The following is a 9,785-nucleotide window of genomic DNA, read 5'->3' on the forward strand; positions in this document are numbered from 1 at the left end:
GTTGAACATGTGTACATGTACGTAGGTCCGGGTTTTGTATGCAGTACTCGTAGTGTCTGTCTCCCTCTGTATGTACGTGTATCTTGGGAGACAAGATACCGACCGCACCCCTTGTACCTATATATATGTGCCTAGTGCATGATCAATCAATTATCGATGCACCAAATCATTCTCTACACCCACCCAAGGCATGTTTGGACCGTCCATTGCAAGGTTGTCAGAATCGTGATTTTGAATCGGATCAGAGCTTTGATGGTTGGATCGCAAATCATAGGATCTTCACTATCAGGATCGTAAAGTCGTAGATTCTAAGAACTAAAATCGTAGAATCATAGGGGTTAGTTTGGATCGTAAAGTCGTAGAATCGTATAACAGAATCGTGATTCTGACAACCTTGGTCCATTGTAACCAGGGCCAACAGAGCTGCAATAACGGCCAAATCTCTCAATATCCACAATCCTGAGATCTCCCAAATGTTCTGGCCCGCACACTAACTTCCAGTTTACCAACGAGTGTCCTCCTGAAGTTTTTCATGGTCCTCCTTCTGCTAGATGAAGTCTCACCTAATTTTATCAAATTTCCATGGGATCTGTTTTGGGGGGCAACGACAGTGATCTAGTATGTGGCTAATGTGGTGAGATCTTGCTGGGGAAGGTGGGGAGGACATCATGTACGTGCTACTTCTTGAGCTTGCGTTGGTTTTTCCCTTGAAGAGGAAAGGGTGGTGCAGCAAAGTAGAGATAAGTATTTCCCTCAGTTAGAGAACCAAGGTATCAATCCAGTAGGAGACAACGCACAAATCACCAATACCTACACAAACAATCAAACAACTTGCATCCAACGTGATAAAGGGGTTGTCAATCCCTTCACTGTCACTTGCAAAAGTGAGATTTGATAGAGATAGATAAAACTAAACAAATGATAAAGTAAATTTTTTGGGGTTTTTTGGTTTATAGATCAGAAAGTAAAAGATTACAAAATAGTAGACCGGAAACTTATATGATGGAAAATAGTGGATTGGAAATTTATATGATGGAAAATAGACCCGGGGCCATAGGTTTTACTAGAGGCTTCTCTCAAGATAGCAAATAATACAGTGGGTGAACAAATTACTGTCGAGCAATTGATAGAAAAGCGCAAAGTTATGACGATATTTAAGGCAATGATTATAAAATATAGGCATCACGGCCGTGTCAAGTAGACTGAAATGATTCTGCATCTACTACTATTACTCCACACATCGACCGAATCCTGCCTGCATCTAGAGTATTAAGTTCATGAAGAACAGAGTAACGCATTAAGTAAGATGACATGATGTAGAGGAATAAACTCAAGCAATATGATGTAAACCCCATCTTTTTATCCTCAATGGCAACAATACAATACGTGCCTTTCTTCCCTTACTGTCATTGGGAAAGGGCACCGCAAGATTGAACCCAAAGCTAAGCACTTCTCCCATTGCAATAAAAACCAATCTAGTTAGCCAAACTAAACCGATAGTTCGAAGAGAATTACAAAGATATCAAATCATGCATAAAAGAATTCAGAGAAGATTCAAATAATATTCATAGATAAGTTGATCATAAATCCACAATTCACCGGATCTCGACAAACACACCGCAAAAGAAGATTACATCGGATAGATCTCCAAGAACATCGAGGAGAACATGGTATTGAGAATCAAAGAGAGAGAAGAAGCCATTTAGCTACTAGCTATGAACCCGTAGGTCTGAGGTAAACTACTCACGCTTCATCGGAAGGGCAATAGAGTAGATGTAGAAGCCCTCCATGATCGAATCCCCCTCCGGCAGGGTGCCGGAAAAGGTCCCTAGATGGGATCTCACGGGAACATAAGGTTATAGCGGTGGAAAAGTGTTTTTGTGGATGCTTCTGGTGGTTTGGGAATATATGTGAATATATAGGACGAAGAATTAGGTCTGGGGGTGTTGAGGCCATAAGGCAAGGGGGTGCCTGTTGGAAATATGCCCTAGAGGCAATAATAAAGTGGTTATTATTATATTTCCGTGTTCATGGTAATTGTCTATTGTTCATGCTGTAATTGTATTGACCGGAAACCATAATACATGTGCGAATACATAGATCGTAATATGTCCCTAGTAAGCCTCTAGTTGACTAGCTCATTGATCAATAGATGGTCATGGTTTCCAGACCATGGACATTGGATGCCATTGATAACGGGATCACGTCATTAGGTGAATGATGTGATGGACAAGACCCAATCCTAAGCATAGCACAAGATCGTGTAGTTCGTTTGCTAAAGCTTTTCTAAAGTCAAGTATCATTGATGTCTCCTACACAACCTTCTTCTTGTAGACGTTGTTGGGCCTCCAAGTGCAGAGGTTTCTAGGACAGTAGCAAATTTCCCTCAAGTGGATGACCTAAGGTTTATCAATCCATGGGAGGCGTAGGATGAAGATGGTCTCTCTCAAAAAACCCTGCAACCAAATAACAAAGAGTCTCTTGTGTCCCCAACACACCCAATACAATGGTAAATTGTATAGGTGCACTAGTTCGGCGAAGAGATGGTGATACAAGTGCAATATGGATGGTAGATGAAGGTTTTTGTAATCTGAAAATATAAAAACAGCAAGGTAACTAATGAGAAAAGTGAGCACAAACGGTATTGCAAGGCATTGAAACAAGGCCTAGGGTTCATACTTTCACTAGTGCAAGTTCTCTCGACAATAATAACATAATTGGATCATATAACTATCCCTCAACATGCAACAAAGAGTCACTCCAAAGTCACTAATAGCGGAGAACAAACGAAGAGATTATGGTAGGGTACGAAACCACCTCAAAGTTATCCTTTCTGATCAATCTATTCAAGAGTCCGTAGTAAAATAACACAAATCTATTCTTTCCATTCAATCTATCATAGAGTTCGTACTAGAATAACACCTTAAGACACAAATCAACCAAAACCCTAATGTCACCTAGATACTCCAATGTCACCTCAAGTATCCGCGGGGTATGATTATACGATATGCATCACACAATCTCAGATTCATCTATTCGACCAAAACAAAGAACTTCAAAGAGTGCCCTGATGTCTACTACACAACCTTCTTCTTGTAGACTTTGTTGGGCCTCCAAGTGCAGAGGTTTGTAGGACAGTAGCAAATTTCCCTCAAGTGGATAACCTAAGGTTTATCAATCCGTAGGAGGCGTAGGATGAAGATGGTCTCTCTCAATCAACCCTGCAACCAAATAACAAAGAGTATCTTGTGTCCCCAACACACCCAATACAATGGTAAATTGTATAGGTGCACTAGTTCGGCGAAGAGATGGTGATACAAGTGGTGTATGGATAGTAGATATGGGTATTTGTAATCTGAAAATATAAAAACAGCAAGGTAACAAGTGGTAAGAGTGAGCGTAAACGGTATTGCAATGCTAGGAAATGAGGCCTAGGGTTCATACTTTCACTAGTGCAAGTCCTCTCAACAATAATAACATAATTGGATCACATAACTATCCCTCAACATGCAACAAAGAGTCACTCCAAAGTCACTAATAGTGAAGAACGAACGAAGAGATTATAGTAGGGTATGAAACCACCTCAAAGTTATTCTTTCGAATGAATCCGTTGGGCTATTCCTATAATGTCACAAACAGCCCTAGAGTTCATACTAGAATAACACCTAAGACACAAATCAACCAAAACCCTAATGTCACCTAGATACTCCAATGTCACCTCAAGTATCCGTGGGAATGATTATAGGATATGCATCACACAATCTCAGATTCATCTATTCAACCAACACATAGAACCTCAAAGAGTGCCCCAAAGTTTCTACCGGAGAATCATGACGAAAACATGTGCCAACCCCTATGCATAGGTTCATGGGCGGAACCCGCAAGTTGATCACCAAAACATACATCAAGTGAATCACGTGGTATCCCATTGTCACCACAGATACGCACGGCAAGACATACATCAAGTGTTCTCAAATCTTTAAAGACTCAATCCGATAATATAACTTCAAAGGGGAAACTCAATTCATTACAAGAGAGTAGAGGGGGAGAAACATCATAAGATCCAACTATAATAGCAAATCTCGCGATACATCAAGATCATGCCACCTCAAGAACACAAGAGAGAGACAGAGAGATCAAACACATAGCTATTGGTACATACCCTCAGCTCCGAGGGAGAACTACTCCCTCCTCGTCATGGAGGGCACCGGGATGATGAAGATGGCCACCAAAGAGGGATTCCCCCTCCGGCAGGGTGCCGAAACGGGTCTAGATTGGCTTTCGGTGGCTACGAAGGCTTCTGGCGGCGGAACTCCTGATCTATTGTGCTCTCTGATGTTTTTAGGGTATATGGAGATATATAGGCGGAAGAAGTACGTCAGGGGAGCCATGAGGGGCCCATGAGGGTGGAGGGCGCACCCCCTGCCTCGTGGCTTCCTCGTTGCTTCCCTTACGTGGACTCCAAGTCTCCCAGGTTGCTTTCCTTCCAAAAATAAGTTCCGTGAAGTTTCAGGTTAATTCGACTCCGTTTGATTTTCCTTTTCTGCGTACTCTAAAACAAGGAAAAAACAGAAACTGGCACTAGGCTCTAGGTTAATAGGTTAGTCCCAAAAATCATATAAAATAGCATATAAAGGCATATTAAAACATCCAAGGTTGATAATATAATAGCATGGAACAATCAAAAATTATAGATACGTTGGAGATGTATCAGCATCCCAAAGCTTAATTCCTGCTCGTCCTCGAGTAGGTAAATGATAAAAACAGAATTTTTGATGTGGAATGCTACCTAACATATTTCTCTAAGTAGTTATTCTTTATTTTGGCATAAATGTTCAGATCCATAAGATTCAAGACAAAAGTTTAATATTGACATAGAAACAACAATACTTCAAGCATACTAACTAAGCAATCATGTCTTACTAAAATAACATGGCCAAAGAAAGTTCATCCCTACAAAATCATATAGTTTAGTCATGCTCCTTTTTCATCACACAAGAATGCTATCATCATGCACAACCCCGATGACAAGCCAAGCAATTGTTTCATACTTTAGTAATCTCAAACTCATAAACCTTCACGCAATACATGAGCGCGAGCCATGGACATAGCACTATGGGTGGAATAGAATATGATGATGGGGGTTATGTGGAGAAGACAAAAAGGAGAAAGTCTCACATCAACGAGTCTAATCAATGAGCTATGGAGATGCCCATCGATTGATGTTAATGCAAGGAGTAGGGATTGCCATGCAACGGATGCACAAGAGCTATAGATGTATGAAAGCTCAACAAAAGAAACTAAGTGGGTGTGCATCCAACTTGCTTTATCACGAAGACCTAGGGCACTTGAGGAGGCCCATTGTTGGAATATACAAGCCAAGTTCTATAATAAAAAATTCCCACTAGTATATGAAAGTGACAAAACAAGAGACTCTCTATCATGAGGATTATGGTGCTACTTTGAAGCACAAGTGTGGCAAAGGATAGTAGCATTGTCCCTTCTCTCTTTTTCTCTCTCTTTTTTTGGGCCTTCTCTTTTTTTATGGCCTTTCTATTTTTTTGGGACTTCTCTTTTTTATGGCCTTTCTCTCTTCTTTTTTTATTTATTTATTCCTCACTTGGGACAATGCTCTAGAAAATGATGATCATCACACTTCTATTTATTTATAACTCAATGATTACAACTCGATACTAGAACAAAAGATGACTCTATATGAATGCCTCCGGCGGTGTACCGGGATATGCAATGAACCAAGAGTGACATGTATGAAAGAATTATGAACGGTGGCTTTGCCACAAATACTATGTCAACTACATGATCATGCTAAGCAATATGACAATGATGGATGTGTCATGATAAACGGAATGGTGGAAAGTTGCATGGCAATATATCTCGGAATGGCTATGGAAATGCCATAATAGGTAGGTATGGTGGCTGTTTTGAGGAAGATATAAGGAGGTTTATGTGTGACAGAGCGTATCGTATCACGGGGTTTGGATGCACCGGCGAAGTTTGCACCAACTCTCAATGTGAGAAATGGCAATGCACGGTACTGAAGAGGCTAGCAATGATGGAAGGGTGAGAGTGCGTATAATCCATGGACTCAACATTAGTCATAAAAACTCACATACTTATTGCAAAAATCTACAAGTCATCAAAAACCTCAGCACTACGCGCATGCTCCTAGGGGGTAGATTGGTAGGAAAAGACCATCGCTCGTCCCCGACCGCCACTCATAAGGAAGACAATCAAATAACACCTCATGATTCAAATTTGTTACACAACGTTTACCATACGTGCATGCTACGGGACTTGCACTTCAACTCAAGCATTCCTCAAATTCACAACTACTCAACTAGCACGACTTTGATATTATTACCTCCATATCTCAAAACAATCATCAAGTATCAAACTTCTCATAGTATTCAATGCACTCTATATGAAAGTTTTTATTATATCCCTCTTGGATGCCCATCATATTAGGACCAATTTCATAACCAAAGCAAACTACCATGCTGTTATAAAGACTCTCAAAATAATATAAGTGAAGCATGAGAGATCAATTATTTCTTCAAAATAAAACCACCACCGTGCTCTAAAAGATATAAGTGAAGTACTAGAGCAACGACAAACTACTCCGAAAGATATAAGTGTAGATCAATGAGAAGTGGAATAATTATGCAACTATGTGAAGACTCTCTAACATTTAAGAATTTCAGATCTTGTTATTTTATTCAAACATCAAGCAAAACTAAATAAAACAAAATGACGCTCCAAGCAAAACACATATCATGTGGCGAATAAAAATATAGCTCCAAGTAAAGTTACCGATGAACGAAGACGAAAGAGGGGATGCCTTCTGGGGCATCCCCAAGCTTAGGCTCTTGGTTGTCCTTGAATATTGCCTTGGGGTGCCTTGGGCATCCCCAAGATTAGGCTCTTGCCACTCCTTATTCCATAGTCCATCGAATCTTTACCCAAAACTTCAAAACTTCACAACACAAAACTTAACAGAGAACTCGTAAGCTACGTTAGCGAAAGAAAACAAAACACCACTTCAAGGTACTGTAATGAACTCATTCTTTATTTATATTGGTGTTAAACCTACTGTATTCCAACTTCTCTATAGTTAACAAACTATTTTACTAGCCATAGATTCATTAAAATAAGCAGACAACACACGAAAAACAGAATCTGTCAAAAACAGAACAGTCTGTAGTAATCTGAATGAAACGTATACTTATGGAACTCATAAAATTCTCAAATAAATTCCTGGACTTGAGGAATTTATCTATTTATCATCTGCAAAAAGAATTAACTAAATATCACTCTCCAATAAAAATGGCAGCAATTCTCGTGACCGCTAAAGTTTCGGTTTTTAACAGCAAGATCTCAAAGACTTTCCCAAAGTCTTCCCAAAGGTTCTACTTGGCACAAACACTAATTAAAAGCATAAAACCACATCTAAACAGAGGCTATATGAAATATTTATTACTAAACATGAACAAAAAGCAAGGAACAAAAATAAAGTTGGGTTGTCTCCCAACAAGCGCTATCGTTTAATGCCCCTAGCTAGGCATGATGATTTCAATGATGCTCACGTAAAAGATAAGAATTGTAACATAAAGATAGCATCATGAAGAATATAACTAGCAAATTTAAGTCTAACCCACTTCCTATGCATAGGGATTTTGTGAGCAAACAACTTATGGAAACAATAATCAATTAGCATAGGAAGGTAAAGTAAGCAAAACTTCAAGATTTTAAGCACATAGAGAGGAAACTTGGTATTATTGCAATTCCTACAAGCATATATTCCTCCCACATAATAATTTTAAGTAGCATCATGAATGAATTCAAAAATAGAACCATCACATAAAGCATTATTTTCATGATCTACAAGCATAGAAATTTTATTAGTCTCCACACAAGCAAAATTCTTCTCATGAATAATAGTGGGAGCAAACTCAACAAAATAATTATCATGTGAGGCATAATACAATTGAAAACTAAAATCATGATGACAAGTTTCATGGATATCATTATTCTTTATAGCATACAAGTCATCACAATAATCATCATAGATAGCAACTTTGTTCTCATAATCAATTGGAACCTCTTCCGAAATAGTGGATTCATTACTAAATAAAGTCATGACCTCTTCCAAACCACTTTCATCAACATAATCATCATAAATAGGAGGCATGCTATTATCATAATAAATTTTCTCATCAAAACTTGGGGGACAAAAAATATCATCTTCATCAAACATAGCTTCCCCAAGGTTGTGGCTTTGCATATCATTAGCATCATGGATATTCAAGGAATTCATACTAACAACATTGCAATAATGCTCATCCTTCAAAGATTTAGTGCCAAACATTTTAATGCATTCTTCTTCTAACACTTTGGCACAATTTTCCTTTGCATCATACTCACGAAAGGTATTAAAAAGATGAAGCATATGAGGCAAACTCAATTCCATATTTTTTTGTAGTTTTCTTTTATAGACTAAACTAGTGATAAAACAAGAAACTAAAAGACTCGATTGCAATATCTAAAGATATACCTTCAAGCACTCACCTCCCCGGCAACGGTGCCAGAAAAGAGCTTGATGTCTACTACACAACCTTCTTGTAGACGTTGTTGGGCCTCCAAGTGCAGAGGTTTGTAGGACAGTAGCAAATTTCCCTCAAGTGGATGACCTAAGGTTTATCAATCCGTAGAAGGTGTAGGATGAAGATGGTCTCTCTCAAGCAACCCTGCAACCAAATAACAAAGAGTCTCTTGTATCCCCAACACACCTAATACAATGGTAAATTGTATAGGTGCACTAGTTCAGCGAAGAGATGGTGATACAAGTGGTATATGGATAGTAGATATGGGTATTTGTAATCTGAAAATATAAAAACAGCAAGGTAACAAGTGGTAAAAGTGAGCGTAAACGGCATTGCAATGCTAGGAAACGAGGCCTAGGGTTCATACTTTCACTAGTGCAAGTCCTCTCAAGAATAATAACATAATTGGATCACATAACTATCCCTCAACATGCAACAAAGAGTCACTCCAAAGTCACTAATAGCAGAGAACGAATGAAGAGATTATGGTAGGGTATGAAACCACCTCAAAGTTATTCTTTCCAATAGATCCGTTGGGCTATTCCTATAAGTGTCACAAACAGCCCTAGAGTTCGTACTAGAATAACACTTTAAGACACAAATCAACCAAAACCCTAATGTCACCTAGATACTCCAATGTCACCTCAAGCATCTGTGGGTATGATTATACGATATGCATCACACAATCTTAGATTCATCTATTCAACCAACACATAGAACCTCAAAGAGTGCCCAAAAGTTTCTACTAGAGAATCACGACGAAAACGTGTGTCAACCCCTATGCATAGGTTGATGGGTGGAACCCGCAAGTTGATCACCAAAACATACATCAAGTGAATCACGTGGTATCCCATTGTCACCACATATACGCACGGCAAGACATACATCAAGTGTTCTCAAATCTTTGAAGACTCAATCTGATAAGATAACTTCAAAGGGGAGACTCAATCCATTACAAGAGAGTAGAGGGGGAGAAACATCATAAGATCCAACTATAATAGCAGAGCTCGCAATACATCAAGATCGTGCCACCTCAAGAACACGAGAGAGAGAGAGATCAAACACATAGCTACTAGTACATACCCTCTGCCCTGAGGGAGAACTACTCCCTCCTCGTCATGGAGAGCATCGGGATGATCAAGATGGCCACCGGAGAGGGATTCC

The sequence above is a fragment of the Triticum dicoccoides genome, chromosome 4A (assembly GCF_002162155.2).
Source record: "Triticum dicoccoides isolate Atlit2015 ecotype Zavitan chromosome 4A, WEW_v2.0, whole genome shotgun sequence".
NCBI classification, from domain to species: Eukaryota; Viridiplantae; Streptophyta; class Magnoliopsida; order Poales; family Poaceae; genus Triticum; species Triticum dicoccoides.